Here is a 17,953-nt window from a genome sequence, read left to right on the forward strand (position 1 = left end):
CTCTTATAGCCCCCCTGTAGCTGCCTCTTCCCGCCTGATGGTTGCGGTTCCTGGGCCCGTCGACACACCTTCCTCCTCGCTTTCCGGACCGTCGTCCACTCCCCTGGGTCGCTGCCTCCATCGACTCCGGGTTGTCGGCGGGGAGCGGAGCCTGCAGGGGTACTTTGCTGGCCTCGGGCCCATCCTGCGGGGCTGGGCCCTCCTGCACGACCTGGCCCTCCTGCACATTAATGGGGTCCTTGCTGGGCCCTGGTGCCTTCCTCTCCTCCGGGGGTCTGGCCCCGCATTGCCCCTGCCGGTGACCTGGGCGTAGGTGGTTCCCCGCTGTGGGCATGCCCTATAGAGGTGGCCCGCTTCCCCGCAAAGGTTGCAGCTTTTCTCTTGTGGGCAATCCTTTGCAAGGTGTCCCTCCTCCCTGCAGATGATGGCTTTGCAGTCGGCCGCCACGTGACCTGGCCTACGACAGGCATGGCAGACTTTAGGTTGCCCTGCATAAGTCAGGTAGCGATCGCGAAGCTGGACAGTGGGTGTACAATGTTCCCATCCGCGCCCATCCTCAGCGTCACCTTGACCTGCCTCTTACTGGTCCAGATGCCAAAGGGGTCCATGATGTCAGTTAGGTCCCCTTCCACCTTCACGTACCTTCCAAAGAAGGTCAGGACATCAACTGCTGGCACATGCGGGTTGTACGTGTGTACAGTCACCATATGGCTCCTCTGCGCTGGCATCACAAACAGCGGGACAGCGGTCAATACAGAGAGGGGGCCCTCACCTCCTTTCTCCTTGAAAACCTCCAGGAAGCGCTCGCAAAGCTTGGCACTCCTGAAGGTCACATCGTTAAAAACCTCCTCCAGGGAAATCCTGCAGGCAGCAAATGTCCGTAGCAGCGAACCCGCAACAGTCCAACAGGACCCTCTTCACGAAGAAGGTGCCATCCACAGGTGCACCTTCATCCACCTTCTTTTCGGAAACACGGATGGTGTTCCGGACCCCCTGACCTGGGGTACGAGCACTTGCCGCAGCCATCGTTGCAGGTTGGCTGCTCCCCTGAACCAGCGTTAGGCCGAAGCCAGCATTAAGATCCACTGGTCGCAAGGGTGCACAGCCAACCCGAGGTCTTCATTTCACCTCCAACACAGCACTCTCCTCCTCTCGGTCCACAAGAGAGTGGGTCTTTATTTCGTTCCAGATGTAAGCTGGTTCACTGAGCTTGAAGGTTTATTCCCAGATGTTTTGTCACCATTCTAGGTAACGTCATCAGTGAGCCTCCGACGAAGCACTGGTGTTATGTCCCGCTTTCTATTTATGTTTAGGTTTCCTTGGGTTGGTGATGTCATTTCCTGTGTTGGTGATGTTATTTCCTGTTCTTTTTCTCAGAGGATGGTAGATTGGCTCCAAATCAATGTGTTTGTTGATGGAGTTCCGGTTGGAATGCCATGCTTCTAGGAATTCCTAGACCAGAATAAATCAAGTGTACTCTGGTATTTGGAACATTTTCCAACACCTTTCAGTTCTGAAGAGACTTATAATGGACTTGAAGCATTAATTTTGATGCTCTTTCCAGAAGTACTGCCAGAACTGCTGACTTTTTCCACCATTCTCTGTGCTTGTCCCACTTTTTTCACCTTTTCCCTTCAACTGGATTTAAGGTCAATATTCGCAATAGGTAGGGCATTATGCAGACGTGCACAGAATCAGAGCACTTCTCTGTTATGTGAGGATGAAGTAAGGGGAAGAGGAGCAATTGATTGAACAGACACTAAATGTGGGTGCTTGAGTTGTTGAATGTGGTCCTGACTAATTAAGAGAGAGTATAAAGGAGATGAGTGGAGTTTATCTGATGCAGTTGTGTGTCTTCTCTGATCATGAACTATTATGCTGACACTTCTACGCATTGGGTTTGCATGCTGTACTTGCATTGCAAGATGCGACAGCAATGAGCGTTGTAAGGCCACAGTGTGGACACTTTGTGTTCAACGACAGGCACACGGTTCACAAATTCTGAAGAAGGGTCACTCAACCCGAAACATTAACTCTGATTTCTCTCCACAGACGCTGCCAGACCTGCTGATCTTTTTCAACATTTTCTGTTTTTGTTTCTGATTTACAGTATCCACAGTTCTTTTGGTTTTTACCCTGTTCACAAACTGGACTAGGCTGCATCTCAGGGATGCTTGTTTGCTCTCCGACTGCTTGCTTACTTGGCGCCTACCTGCATGCTCACAGCATCCTTGCTTCGCCTTGCCATGCCAATTAGCACAGTTACAGAAATAGGCAGCTTGACTTGCCGTTAAGAAGTCTTTGGACTCGAGGATAGCACATCTTGTACACCAGCAATGTGCTGTGTCAATCTCGCACCTGTGCCCTGTGTCTGCAGCTTATGCATCAGCAGCGTTTGTAGCAAGTAGCCAGCCATGTTTCAAAGGCTTGGAAGCAGTCCTCACTGAAATCCATGGAGGCAATAGTCAGATGGGGGTCCTAGCACGGTAGGTTAAGGGCAGCCTCCCATACCAGTCAAGGGAGTTGACCATGACCAGGTATTTGGTCAGGGTTTTGTGGTCAATGTATCCACAGCTCTGTTGTAAAGGGTGTGAGTTACTGTCCATTGGCTATGTAATGGCAAGTATGGGGAGTGGCAGGTCTAATGCAGCTGGGGAGATGTACAGGCACCAGTCAGCGGTCTGGGTACATCTTGTCTGGGTCTAACCAATAATGTTGGTTAAGGGTTGGGCCATGGTCAATTCCATCTGCAGAAACTACAAGGAAAGAGGTGTGCAATTTACCAGCTCAGGCATTAATTCTCATTCCAGGTGAGAAACAAAGTTATGCATCTGTAATTGCTATAGATATCATGCATTTAAACCTTTGCCCACTGGTGAAAAAGTCATGCCTTTCTCCAGCAAAAGAGTTGGGTTGCCCCTCTATTCCCAAATATGACAATGAGTTTACCTGCTACATTTGAGGGCTAGAAAGTCAATTTTGCTGTTGACAAGATTTCCCTGTCATGGATTTTGTTCATTTTCTCTGCTCCTATCACTGTATTTTTACTTGGCCTTATAGCTGCGATCAACATCACAGCTTTGTCTGCCATACTCTCATTTCAGCCCCTTTCACTGTATTGACCTGGTGAACGCTGATAAATTGTATGGTTTATGTAAGTTCTGGGAATCCACCCGAAGGTGTTCCATATTTTAGCAGTAGAAAAACATTGCCTTCTAGGCATTAGTTCCATTCTTGGCTTTCTGGCTTGAGAGGGCTCCTTTTTTCATTCTTAGCTGTCCCATCTGACCTTCTTTTCACCAACCCAGCATCCATCTTTCTCAGGTTTGTGGTGATGATAAAAGCAAGGATTTCTCATGGAATAAGGGCTTGTGGAAAAAGTTGTAACTATCATCTGGCCACTCATCTGCCTGTAGTCAAGAAGGAAGTGGATTATAATCTGAAAAGGAAGGCGGCTACAGGGAGAAGGCAAGAGTGAATTTCTCCTTCAGAGACCCAGCACAGAAACCACAAGCAACCATTCTGTGATTCTGATTGTAACTCTTGAAATCAAATAGCCAGGAATATTTGTGCATTTTACATGCATTGTGTGGACAGTTTATGCATGGATTTCCTAAGAAATGATGCCAAAGGGCTTGGCCAATCAGCTGATGTCAGTGCAGTTTTGCACAGGCAGCATCCAAGTTACCATTGGCATGAATCCTCGTCACCCTCTTGTAAGCCCATATCTCGTCTCCCCCAAGTCCTCACTACCTGTCTCCACAGCCATAGCATCCTACTTTCCAAGCCCTTGCTAGACCTCTCCCTTCCATTACTGTCCTTCATTCACCACATTTGAGCCTACAGAAAATCCCTTTGCCAATACATATTTGCTATTTGCTCCCCTCTCCGCCTCTCACTCACCAGCCCTCTCCTGACCTCCAACTAAAAGTCTCTCTCCAATGCGTCTTGCTCACCATGCCTCTATTGGAACCTTCCATTGATCTCCCAAGCCCTTGCTCCCTCTTCCCTGCACTTACAGCACTAGTTAGATTTAAAGGAAATTGCCAGTACAATTTTTCAATTGTACAAGAATGGTATGTCTGAGGAAGGGTTGTTAACTCTGATTTTCTCTTCACAGATGCTGCCAGACCTGCTGAGCTTTTCCAGCAACTTCGTTTTTGTTATAGTCCAACAGGTTTATTTGAAATCACAAGCTTTCACAACACCGCTCCTTCATCAGGTGAAGTGGAGAGATGCACACAGGCACAGAATTTATATGCAGAGAGATAATGGCAAGATAATTCTAGGTAATTAAGTGTGTCAAAAGATAAGTACAAATGGTGTGAGTGGTGTTGACAGGCTGAATAACAAGTCTTTGCTGGTGATCAAAAGTGTGAAACAGTGTGAGTAAACTGTCAACAACTGAATAGCAAGTGAAGGAATGCCCTATGATCTGATTTAATTAAGGCAGAGAGATGACAAAAATCGAAAATAAGATGGTGCATTATTTCTCTGCCTTAATTAGTTGGGAGAAAATAAGCGTGGAAGATACCAAAAAATAACCGGGGATTTAGAATCTCCTGAGGAAAAAAAGAATACAAATTGGGGATTCAGATTCTCCTCAATATTTTAAATAATAAGTTCTGTGCCTGTGTTCTTCCTTCCACTTCACTCTACAAAGGAGCAGTACTCTGAAAGTTTGTGATTTTAAATAAACCTGTTGTGCTGTAACCAAGTGTCATGTGGCTGCTGACTTTGTCCACCTTAGTTCAACACTGGCACCTCCACAACATGTACTGAAGTACAGGGATACATGAGTACAGTGAAATATGAAAGGGCTGGGAGTCCACACTGGGATTCACCTCAAGGCTGGGAGCCCATGTTGGGCTTCAGCTCCAGTCATGGAGTGTGCGTCAGGTTTCACCTCCAGGCCTGGAGTCTGTGCTGATCTTCACCTCAAGGCTGGGAGTCCTCAGGTTTGCATCAAGCTTCACCCACTCTGCCACCATTTTGAATACGAGAGTTCTGAAGACACTGAAACAACCAGTTCCGGCCTTGAGGACAAAGAAAATAGCAGGTTGATCAACAGTCTTGCATTTCCTTGGACCGTCCCATAATAGAAGATTTTCATCCCACATGGTTAGATCTTCTTGTCATAAATTTTGTACTATATTTGAGCAGACACTGCTTTCTGAGTGTCGATGCATGCATGATAGTTGGAGGTTTGCAGGAGGAAGAGAGAGATGGCTTCCTGGGGAAATACTGGGTCACTGGACAAATCAAAATATTTCCTCTCCAACCATTTCTTGCTGTTACAGGCAATGCCTTGTAGGAGCAGTCAACAGGATCCCCGGCACTAATTTCCTCATATAGGTCCTTAGAAAAGCTTATGGCTTCACTAATACCAGTAGCACAGCTCCACCAGCACCCCCTCCTGATTAAAAACTACCCAGCTCATTTTCAAAGATGTCTTTTAATTTATTCTCCAAGAATTGGTCACTCTTGATTTAAACTAATTGGCAAAGAAGCAACAGTGACATGGGAAAAACTTCTTTTCTGCATTGAGTGATTAGGATCTGCAATTCACTGAGAACGTTATGGAGATAGGAGAGATTAATATAGCGAGTGAATTTTTAAATTCTTGAAGGAAAGTTACTTCCCTGAAGTTTTAATATATGGACTTTACTTTAAATATTTGCCTCCAATAAGGTCAATTACCTTACCCTCTCAAATTCTATGCAGCTGGCGGATCCGAGATAACAAGGTGTGGAGCTGGATGAACACAGCAGGCCAAGCAGCATCTCAGGAGCACAAAAGCTGATGTTTCGGGCTTAAACCCATCATAATGTCAGTTTTTGTGCTCCTAAGATGCTGCTTGGCCTGCTGTGTTCATCCAGCTCCACACTTTGTTATCCAGCTTTCTAGAGGCCAGTTTATTTGTTGAGCTACTCTTTTCAAACAAAAGGAAAGATGCTTCAAGGTCCCTTTTCTCAAATTTCTCTAATATTTGTACAAATTCAAACAGCTCTGCATTTGGAGGCAGACCTATCCCCATCAGCATTATAACTGAATTCATAGCTTACTCCTTTTTAGTTACATTTTTCAATCGGATAATCCTTTCTCATTCCTTTCTCTCTCGCCTTTTTCCTTTCAAAGTGTCCTTTTTCTTTTCTTCTCTTCTCTCGGAAATGCTTTCTATTTTTCTCTTCCTCCACTTCTTTGGAATTTCATGTTATCCTTTTCTGTTCTAAATGAACCTTTACAAACACAACAGTGTCTACTTCCACAACACTTCCCTCTTATTCTCCTAACTTAATACCCAGATGTTAGCTACTAATTTTATAATTTCTCATTTCTGAGCTTGTGATCTAAATTCTGTCTTCAACTGCCCAGCTTCACTTACCAGTTCGTCAATGGGTTATGTCTTTAAAGTACGGTGGCTCAGTGGTTAGCACTGCTGCCTCACATTGTGCAAACAACCACACAGTTGTTGAGCCATTCTCCCTGCATCTGCATCGGTTTGGTCCACTTTCCTCCCACAGTCCAAAGATGTGCAGGTTAGATGGATTGGCCATTCTAAACTGTCCATAGCATCCAGGGGTGTGTAAATTAGGTGGATTAGACATGGGAAATGCAAGGCTACAGGGAGAGGGTAGGGGAATGAGTGTGGATGGGATGCCTTTCCGAGGGGTGGTATGGATTTGTTGGGCTGAGTAGTCTGTTTCTACACTGTAGGCATTCTAAGAAGGTTTGACTAAAATTCTGCTACAAAAACACACTTAATTCAAAGCTAGATATTTTGCTTAACAAAGTTTTTGCTCATTTGTAAAAGAAACTTGTACCAGCATTTAAATAAATTGATTTCCCACCAACCCTCCACTTCCAATTACACATTTTTAATAATGGGTTCAATCCCAAGAAGTTACTCAAATATACTTGTCATGACTGAGGTTAGAGAGGTACAGTTTTCCTTTCTAGTCACTCTCTTTAATTGTCAAAAACATATTAAATTTAACCAGTCTGGTCAATATGGCCAACTGTAAAGGGGTCAAAGATGAGGGCTCTTGTGGTGCAGTGGTAATGTCCTTAAAAGTGATCCAGAAGGTCTGTGTTCTGGATTAAGGTAGCAGGACAAAGTGGTTAAGGACACATATGGGATACTTGCCTTTATTAGGGGAGGCATAGAGTTTAAGAGCAGGGATATAATGCTGTATAAACGTTGGTTAGGCCACGAATAGAGTATTGTGTGCAGTTCTGGAATCCACATTATAGGAGGGAATTTGATTGCAGTGAAGAGGGCGCAGAGGATATTTACTAGGATGTTGCCTGGGCTGGAGAATTTTAGAAATTGAGAGAGATTGGACGCACTGGGGTTGTTTTCCTTGGAGCAGGGGAAACTGAGGCAGAACATGATTGAGGTATAAAAATTGAGATATAAAAATTATGAGGATCATGCACAAAGTAGATAGGAAGGAACTTTTCCCCTTGATGGAGGGATCAATGACCAGGGCATAGATTTAAAGTAAGGGACAGGAGGTTTAGAGGGAATGTGAGGAAAGGGTGGTGGGAATCTAAACTCACTGACTGTAAAGGTGGTAGAGGCAGAAGCCCTCATAATATTTAAGTGTTATTTAGATGTACAACTGTGATGCCAAGGCAGAGAAGGCTGTGGATCATGTGCTAGAGAATGGGATTAGAAATGTTAATGGCTATTTTTGACGAGCGTGGACTCAATGGGCCAAAAGGCTTTTTTCTGTGCTGTGGACCTTTATGACTATAAGTAAGTCCCACCTGCCACAGCTATGTAATATAATGTGTCTGAACAGGTCAGTTGATTAAAAATATCAGTACGTGTCAGGCTGTATTAGATTTAGTGTTAAAAACAAGTTCGTCAGCTTTCTTTAGTTGATAACAATTAGTTTATTACCAAAAATTCACTTACTTAAAAAAGTGCAACGATCGTTCACAGTTTGGATTATGCAACTACACGTATACAACATATACAGCTTTTTAAAAAATCTAACACCTGTACATGCACAAACACAAGTCTGAAGAGAAACAAATAAGAAATGAAAATGCTGAAAAATGTTAACTTTGAAGTTCATAGGAGAAATATTAGTTAAACTCAAAAAATAAGGCATTTTTCATAGTTTGTTCCAAATGGTACTCCGATCCTGAAATTATTCGACACACCCTCAAGCTGTTGGCACTGGGATGTCTTTCTGGACAAGTTGTATTGGTTAAATTTCCTTTGCTTTGGATGGTGGGATAGGTTCTAACAAATTCTCTCCAGGAATCCTCCATGAGGAATACAGATGTCTTCTTGTGGATTTTCAGCTTATGCACTTTGCTGGGGGAAAGTTACAAAGAAAGCCCATTGCTCTCAGGTAGTTCAGATTCATTTTCTGCTTGATGCAAAAATGTAGTTGTCTTATCCCATGCATAAAACGGGTCTTGTGGCCCATACAACTTTAAAACACAGGAGCAGAAGTAGGCTGTTCAGTCCTTTAAGACTGCTCCACCATTCAATTAGATCATGGATGATCTGACAATCCTCAAATCCCCATTTCATGCCTCTCCCCATAACCCCTGATTTCTTCACCAATTGAAATTTGTTCATCTTAGCCTTGAATATATTTAACAAACCAAGCTCTACAGCCCTCTACAGTAAAGAATTTCAGATTCACAGCCAATAGAGATAATTAATTTCTCCTCACATCTGTCTTAAAATTGGTGAACTCTTATTCTGAAATTATGTCCTTTAATCTAATCCTTTCTCACCAGGGATACAACCTCTCCAAATCTACCCTGTCATGCTCCCTAAGAATCTTGTATGTTTCAATAAGGTCTCCTCTCAATCTCCTAAATTTCAATGAATACAAACCTAACCTACTCAATCTCTCACTTATATGAACTTGTATGCTAGCTTTTTATGATTCATGCATGAGGACTCCCAAATCCCTCTGTTTTACCATGTTCTGCAATTTTCTCAATTTAAGTAATATTCAGCTCATACATTTCCTATGAGCTATGACTTATTTTCTTAAACGTCTGCAACTGTTCCACAAACATCTTTGCTGCTGAAGTCCCAGCAGTTCACTCCAGCTAACTCTGCCCTCATTTCTGCGTAATTACCATACCGAAGCAGTCATCACCACTCAATTTTATTTCTACCATGTCATGATCACAGTTTTTTAGGGGATCTTTTATTCTCAGATCATTTATTAAGCCTGCCTCATTACACGTAATCAGATCCAAAATAGCCTGATCCCTAGTTGGTTTCACGCTGTAGAACATAAACAGTTCAGCACAGGAACAGGCCCTTCGACTCACAATGCTGTGCCAAACACCATGATTAGATTAGATTAGATTAGATTAGATTCCCTACAGTGTGGAAACAGGCCCTTTGGCCCAACAAGTCCAAACCGCCCCTTGAAGCATCCCACCCAGACCCATCCCCCTATAACCCACACACCCCTGAACACTACGGGCAATTCAGCATGGCCGATCCATCTAGCCTGCACATCTTTGGACTGTGGGAAGAAACCCACGCAGACACGGGGAGAATGTGCAAACCCCACACAGACAGTTGCCCAAGGTTGGAATCGAACCCGGGTCTCTGGTGCTGTGAGGTTGCAGTGCTAACCACGAGCCACCGTGCTGCCCTAAATTAAAATTTAATTTTAATTAAATTTTATGTTAAATTAAACTAATCTCTTCTGCCTGCCCATGGTCCATATCCTTCTATTCCTTGCTCATGTGTTCTTATATATAAAAGCCCCTTAAATACCCCTATTGTATCCATCTCCACATTGTGGTTTGGCATGTCCTCCACGCAACAATTATCATCAAGTCAGGAGTTCAACCCTGGATCAATGGAGAGTGCAGGAGGAAATACCAGGAGCAACACCAGGCATCCTAAAAATGAGGAATGAACGAAGCGAAGCTGCAAAACTGGCTTTCTCGCATGCCAGACACATAAACAGCAAGTGATGGACAGGGCTAAGCGATTCTGCTATATCAAATCCTAAACAGTCCTGGTGAATTAAACAGCTCAGCGGAAAATGGGTCTGTTCAAATTAACATTCATTGTGTTGCCACAGTCTTTCAAGACCACAGGGCTGCGAGATGGCTGGTGATGGTTTAACCTGAGGGTCACCATACCTCATGCAAGGGGAGAGGTTGAGAAGGAGAGTTCTTCATGGTAATCTCAGTCAGTGATTGGAATTGAATCCCAGCCATTGGCATCATGCTGCTTCACAAACCAACTGCCCAGCCAACTGAGCTAAAGCGAGATAACCAAGTGTGGAGCTGGATGAACACAGCACACTTTGTAATCTCGGATTCTCCAGCATCTGCAGTTCCCATCATCTCTGAGCTAAAGCGATCCTCTTTCTACAAACATCCCTGGTCCTCAATGACGGAGTAGTGTAAAGAATGAGGCTGAAACTATTGCAAAATCTTCAGTATTTAGTGGATGATCTATTTTGTTTTCTCCCCAGCATCATAGATGCCAAAATGAAGGATAGGAAAATATTGTGCTTATAAGAGCAGCTCATTTGTTTGAGGTATTTTCAGTGTTGGAACTCTTTTCCTTGAATTCTAGGAGCGGTAATTACTGTTTGATAAGCTGTTGCATTGTTTTGGAACTTTGGGGGAAGAAAACAGCAGCACTTCAAAAGAGGAAGAAGAGAGACAAAGGTAATGACCACATGGGAAGTGAATCAAATGGAGATTTTAAAATATTGCTCTAGGAAACTGTCCCGAATACACTCCACGAATTATTCCTCGTGGAGATATGATAGAATGTAACATTCAGATTGAGTAGGTGAAACTGTGTTTTGATAATTTAAGTAGATAGTGTGCTGCTTTATTTTGTACTTAACTTCAACTAACTCTAGTTATACCATATAAAAACCAAAGAACTGCAGATGCTGTAAATCAGGAGCAAAAACATAAGTTGCTGGAAAAGCTCAGCAGGTCTGACAGCAGGTGTGAAGAGAAAAATCAGAGTTAAGTTTTGGGTCTGGTGGCCCTTCCTCAGAATCTTCCTTAGTTATACCATTCTTGTACAATCAACATATTTCCGAGCTCCCTTCTCCCTTACCTATTTCTGAAGAAGGGTCCCGAACCGAAACGTCAACTTTCCTGCTTCTCTGTTGCTGCCTGGCCTGCTGTGTTGCTCCAAATAAAACTAAGACTGTGAATGAAAGAAAAACATAAATTCTTGAAGAATCTCAGCTGGTTTGCAGCATCTCTAGGAAGAGAGCAGGGTTAACGTTTCAAGTCTGGTTATCCTTCATAAGAACTGTTATGAGTTAGGAAAGTGAGGCTGAAGCCGAAGTTGGTGGAAGTGAGCAGATAGGTGGAAGCTGACTCCAGAGAAAGAAATGAAAAGGGAGGTAAACAAAGAGATCATGAATACCAGATCACGACTGAAGAAAAGCTGAACACGTAACAATGAAGAGCTAAGAACGAGAAAGAGAAAATCGGTTAGCCGGGCTGAATGCCTTTGTTGTCTCTCTCTGGGCTCCATTTTCACCCATCCGCTCATCTCACCTCTCCCGTAACTTCGGCGTCAGCATAAATACCACTAAATAATTGAGGCATGCTTTTGGTCTGAGGCGGATTGAATTATAGAGCTGGTTTCGGACCCATCTCCCATGTTGGCGATGCTGATCATAATGTTTGATCAGTAGAAAGGCGGCCATTTTTTGATTGGGATCCCCGAGGCCGGAGCGGAAATCACGGCAGCTGCGCAACGCTCGCGCGCCTCCTTTGAACGGTTGTCAGGGGTTACCAACGGCCAGGCTCGTCCCGAAGACGGAGAGGTAGGAAAAAGAAACCGCCCGATTCCACACAGAGAGGGAAATCCAGGATACATTTGAGAGAAGTGACCATTAAAATAGGTAGTTAAATGCTCTGCCTATGGCCAAAAGTAAGGCTATAAGCCAGTGGGTGGCCCTTTGCAACTCGATCGCCTGCACACTCATCTCTTCATCTGACCTGAGATAATGGGAACTGCAGATGCTGGAGAATCCAAGATAATAAAGTGTGAAGCTGGATGAACACAGCAGGCTAAGCAGCATCTCAGGAGCTGATGTTTCGGTCCTAGAGCCTTCATCAGATAGGGGGATGGGGGGAGGGAACTGGAATAAATAGGGAGAGAGGGGGAGGTGAACCGAGGATGGAGAGAAAAGAAGATAGGTGGAGAGGAGAGTATAGGTGGGGAGGTAGGGAGGGGATAGGTCAGTCCAGAGAAGACGGACAGGTCAAAGAGGTGGGATGAGGTTAGTAGGTAGGAAATGGAGGTGCGGCTTGGGGTGGGAGGAAGGGATGGGTGAGAGGAAGAACAGGTTAGGGAGGTGGGGACAGGCTGGGCTGGCTTTGGGATGCAGTGGGAGGAGGGGATGAGCTGGGCTGGTTGTGTGATGCAGTGGGGGAAGGGGAGATTTTGAAGCTGGTGAAGTCCACATTGATACCATTGGGCTACAGGGTTCCTAAGCGGAATATGAGTTGCTGTTCCTGCAACCTTCGAGTGGCATCGTTGTGGCACTGCAGGAGGCCCATGATGGACATGTCGTCTAAAGAATGGGAGGGGGAGCTGAAATGGTTCGCGACTGGGAGGTGCAGTTGTTTATTGCGAACCGAGCGGAGGTGTTCTGCAAAGCGGTCCCCAAGCCTCCGCTTGGTTTCCCCAATGTAGAGGAAGCCACACCGGGTACAGTGGATACAGTATACCACATTGGCAGATGTGCAGGTGAACCTCTGCTTAATATAGAAAGTCATCTTGGGGCCCAGGATGGGGGTGAGGGAGGAGGTGTGGGGGCAAGTGTAGCACTTCCTGCGGTTGCAGGGGAAGGTGCCGGTTGTGGTGGGGTTGGAGGGCAGTGTGGAACAAACAAGGGAGTCACGGAGAGAGTGGTGTCTCCAGAAAGCAGACAAGGGTGGGGATGGAAAAATGTCTTGGGTGATGGGGTCGGATTGTAGATGGCGGAAGTGTCGGAGGTTGATGCGTTGTATCCGGAGGTTGGTGGGGTGGTGTGTGAGGATGAGGGGGTTCCTCTTGGGGCGGTTGTGGCGGGGGCAGGGTGTGAGGGATGTGTCGCGGGAAATGCGGGAGACACAGTCAAGGGCGTTCTTGACCACTGTGGGGGGAAAGTTGCGGTCCTTGAAGAACTTGGACATCTGGGATGTGCGGGAGTGGAATGCCTCATCCTGGGAGCAGATGCGGCGGAGGAATTGGGAATAGGGGATGGAATTTTTGCAGAAGAGTGAGTGGGAGGAGGTGTATTCTAGGTAGCTGTGGGAGTCGGTGTGTTTGAAATGGACATCAGTTACAAGCTGGTTGCCTGAGATGGAGACTGAGAGGTCCAGGAAGGTGAGGGATGTGTTGGAGATGGCCCAGGTGAACTTGAGGTTGGGGTGGAAGGTGTTGGTGAAGTGGATGAACTGTTCGAGCTCCTCTGGGGAGCAAGAGGCGGTGCCGATACAGTCATCAATGTAATGGAGGAAGAGGTGAGGTTTGGGGCCTGTGTAGGTGCAGAAGAGGGACTGTTCCACGTAACCTACAAAGAGGTAGGCATAGCTGGGGCCCATGCAGGTGCCCATGGCCACCTCCTTTGTCTGTTGGAAGTGGGAGGAATCGAAAGAGAAGTTGTTGAGGGTGAGGACGAGTTCAGCAAGGCGCATGAGGGTGTCGATGTAGGTGGACTGGTCGGGCCTGCGGGACAGGAAGAAGCGGAGGGCCTTGAGGCCATCTGCATGCGGAATATAGGTGTATAGGGACTGGACGTCCATGGTGAAAATGAGGTGTTGGGGGGCCAGGGAATTGCAAGTTCTAGAGGAGGTGGAGGGCGTGGGTGGTGTCATGGACATAGGTAGGGGGTTCCTGGACCAAAGGGGAGAAAATGGAGTCCAGATAGGTGAAATTGAGTTCGGTGGGGCAGGAACAAGCTGAGACAATGGGTCGACCAGGGCAGGCAGGTTTGTGGATTTTGGGAAGGAGATAGAAACGGGCCGTGCCAGGTTGGGGAACAATGTGGTTGGAGGCTGTGGGTGGGAGATCCTCTGAGGTGATGAGGTTCATGGATGGTGTAGGAGATGATGGATTGGTGCTCGGGGGTGGGGTCATGATCAAGGGGGCAGTAGAAGGAGGTGTTGGAGAGTTGGCGTTTGGCCTTGGTGATGTAGAGGTCAGTGTGCCATACTACCACTGCGCCACCCTTGTCTGCGGGTTTGATGGTGAGGTTGGGGTGGGAGCGGAGGACTGCCCGTTCTGCAGGGGAGAGGTTGGACTGGGTGAGAGGGGTAGAGAGGTTGAGGCGGTTAATGTCTTGACGGCAGTTGGAGATGAAGAGGTCGAGGGAGGGTAGGAGGCCTGGGGGTGGTGTCCAGGAGGAGGACTTGTGTTGGAAGCGGGTGAAGGGGTCAGTGGAGGGAGGGTTAGGTTCCCGGTTGAAGAAGTAAGCGTGGAGGTGGAAAAACTGCTCGATGTCCAAACATGACTGGTATTCGTTGATGTGTGGTTGTAGGGGGACAAAGGTGAGCCCCTTGCTTAGGACTGACCATTCGTCCTCAGTCAGTGGGAGGTCTGGGGGGTAGTGAAGATTCGGCAGGGCTGAGTGTGGCTGTCTCCTCTGGGGTTGCTGGCTGTGGAGGTTGTGGACGGAGCGATGAGGTTATTCTACATTGGGGAAACCAAGCGGAGGCTTGGGGACCGCTTTGCAGAACACCTCCGCTCGATTCGCGATAAACAACTGCATCTCCCAGTCACGAACCATTTCAACTCCCCCACCCATTCTTTAGATGACATGTCCATCATGGGCCTCCTGCAGTGCCACAATGATGCCACCCGAAGGTTGCAGGAGCAGCAACTCATATTCCGCTTGGGAACCCTGCAGCCCAATGGTATCAATGTGGACTTCACCAGCTTCAAAATCTCCCCTTCCCCCACTGCATCCCAAAACCAGCCCAGCCTGTCTCTGCCTCCCTAACCTGTTCTTCCTCTCACCCATCCCTTCCTCCCACCCCAAGCCGCACCTCCATTTCCTACCTACTAACCTCATCCCACCTCCTTGACCTGTCCGTCTTCCCTGGACTGACCTATCCCCTCCCTACCTCCACACCTATACTCTCCTCTCCACCTATCTTCTTTTCTCTCCATCTTCGGTCCACCTCCCCCTCTCTCCCTATTTATTCCAGAACCCTCACCCCATCCCCCTCTCTGATGAAGAGTCTCGGCCCGAAACGTCAGCTTTTGTGCTCCTGAGATGCTGCTTGGCCTGCTGTGTTCATCCAGCTTCACACTTTATTATCTTCATCTGACCTCCTCGCTGCCGCAAACGCTTTTTAAGTGTTCAGTCTGCTTGCATTTTTATTGCAATCCTTTTGATTCACCCCTAAGTTTATTTTTACAGCCCCTTTGTTATTTCCCTCCAGTGGTAGCAACTACTAATTAAAATGGGTCAAGGTGACAACAGGATTTGTCAATATGTTGGAAGAAAGTATTAACGACTTCTTGTTTAAGCCAACATAATAAATCATAAAATCATAAGGTTTTAAGATCCATCTAATCAGAGTCTTAGACACATACAGCATAGAAACAGACCCTTTGGTTCAACTCGCTCATGCTGACCACATATCCCATATAAATCTAGTCTCATTGCCAGCATTTGGCCCATATCCCTCTAAACTCTTCATATTCACATATCCATCCAGGTGCCTTTTAATTTTGTAATTGTACCAGCCTCCACTCTTTCCTCTGGCAGCTCATTCCATATATGCACCACCTTATGTGTGAAAAAGTTGCCCCCTAGGTTCCTTTTATATCTTTCCCCTCTCATTCTAAACCTAGGCCCTCTAGTTTTAGACAACCCCACCTCAGGGAAAAGATCTTGCTTATTTATCCTATCCATACCCCTCATGTTTTTATAAACCTCTATAAGGTCACCCCTCAGCCTCTTGAAGCTCCAGGGAAAAAAGCCCAAGCCTTTTCAGCTCCCCCCCCCCCCCCACCAGACACACACACACACACACACACACACACACACACACACACACACACATACACACACATTCACACTCACAGCTCAAATCCTTCAACTCTGGCAGCATCCTCATAAATCTTTTCTGAACCCTTTCTAGTTTCATGACATCCTTCCTTGTACCTATCTCTCAAAACTCTTAATTTCCTTGAATTATCTTGCCATTATCTCTCTGCATATAAAATCTGGTAGAGAACATTGTGAAATGATTATTTTCATATGACAGTAGGGTAATAAATACAAATTACAAGAATTATTTAAAGATGTGCAGATGCACCCTGAGGATTAAATTAGATAACCCTTGAAAATTGGCATTTGGATAGACATATGCAACTAACTTGCAGCAGTTCATTGTGATTGTAGGCTGGTTACTATTTCATTTTGCTTGTTACTTTAAATCAGGCTTACGTTTCACCTCACTGGAGTAGCACCCTGGATATCAAGCCCTACTAATCTCGGATAGTGATAGGAGTTGCAAATTTTAACAAGCTATGCAAAATCCTCAATTTGACCTGTCAGATTAACCTGTCAGGATAACAGACAATCTGAACCAGTTTTCTGTACTTAATAAGAACTATCTTTTAATACAAATAAATATAAGCTAATCTCAGATAAGTGATTATAAACTGTAAACGGATTACTAGTTAAAAGTCTAAGTTTTTTTTAATACCCTCTACAGAGACAAAACTATTCCTGTTATGAATGGTGGAAAAAACTACTGGGGAAGCAGTTCTGGGGTATCAGTCGTCAGAATTCTTTGGAGGGGTTCCTGTTGTTTCCTCAGTCGTAGAGAAGCAGACAGGAAAGTGGAGTTGAGGCTGCGATGACATCAGTGATCATCATACTAAAAGGAGGAGTAGGCTCGAGAGGCCTACTCTTTCTCCAATTCTTATGTTTTTGCTGAAATAACTCCATGAATGCCAGTATCCTGTCACCAAGTCACACTTTACTTACAAGTGCAAAGTGCATGACACTTACCCAGCTAACTCAGAGCCAACTCCTAGATTGAACAGAACCCCCAACACTCCTGTTTATGTCTGTCAGCCGGAACTCTCTGATTGGACCTGGTTAACAGCCCCAATCAGGGAACTCATAGTCTGTGAGCTGGCTGATCTCATTCCAATCATTACATTCCCCCTCTCTGGCCCCACCACCCCCCAATTCCTAGGACAAAGGCCTGTTCTTTTTCCTGTGGCTACACTTGGAGTGCTTTCGCTGGTTCCTCAGGTCTGACTCCTCTGACTGCCTTGGATACTGGACTGTAGCGTGTCTCGGACTGTAACCCACTTCTTGCACCTGGAGCATCTCAGCTGAAATTCATCTTCAGGTGGTACTGGTGTCAGGGCTGTGACATCTGCCATGTCCATCATTTCCTTGACCTAGGCAGACGGGAGAACCCACAGATGTCTGAGGGACCGGGTATGTTTTATACCTGACCTGTTTGCGAGGTTACAGCTTTCATGTGGTCCACCTGCTTGTTCAGGACTGCCTCTCTGGCCCAAACTTTGTCCGCCATGGGACCTGACTACATGTTGACTATGCCTCTTACCCATACAGGGCCGTATGGCTGTTCCTGTGGTTCCAACACCAAACTTCATGCCCTGAAGTAAATTGCCCCTTTTGTTTAGAGGAGTCTTGTGTCCAGCATTGGTGTTCCTATTGCCATTTCACCCTCGCCCTCAGGCCTGGGAGCATCAGGCTTAAACTGGTTCAAAGTCTTGTTCCGACTAGCAACTCTGCTGGAGCTGTCCCTGAAGTTGCATGGAGAATGGTCCCATAATCAAACAGGAATTGGGACAATGTTGTATCGTGAAGCTGTGGCTATTTCATTAAATCTGCCTTGAATGTTTGGACTACTCTTTCCACCAGACCATTGAATGATGAATGACACGGAGCTGTTCTTACATGCTGAATGCCATTCAACT

At 45.9% G+C, this 17,953-nt stretch overlaps 1 long non-coding RNA gene across 1 annotated transcript; it reads right to left on the reverse strand.

Annotated features, from left to right (window-relative positions):
* Positions 1 to 7,878: 7,878 nt before the first annotated feature.
* On the reverse strand, positions 7,879 to 11,928 carry LOC125455287 (uncharacterized). Its single transcript, XR_007248209.2, has 3 exons — positions 11,542 to 11,928; positions 11,090 to 11,182; positions 7,879 to 8,332 (listed from the first exon to the last, which is right to left on the reverse strand). It is a non-coding gene; the product is annotated as an uncharacterized LOC125455287 (long non-coding RNA).
* Positions 11,929 to 17,953: the final 6,025 nt, after the last annotated feature.

The sequence above is a fragment of the Stegostoma tigrinum genome, chromosome 10 (assembly GCF_030684315.1).
Source record: "Stegostoma tigrinum isolate sSteTig4 chromosome 10, sSteTig4.hap1, whole genome shotgun sequence".
Classification (NCBI taxonomy): domain Eukaryota; kingdom Metazoa; phylum Chordata; class Chondrichthyes; order Orectolobiformes; family Stegostomatidae; genus Stegostoma; species Stegostoma tigrinum.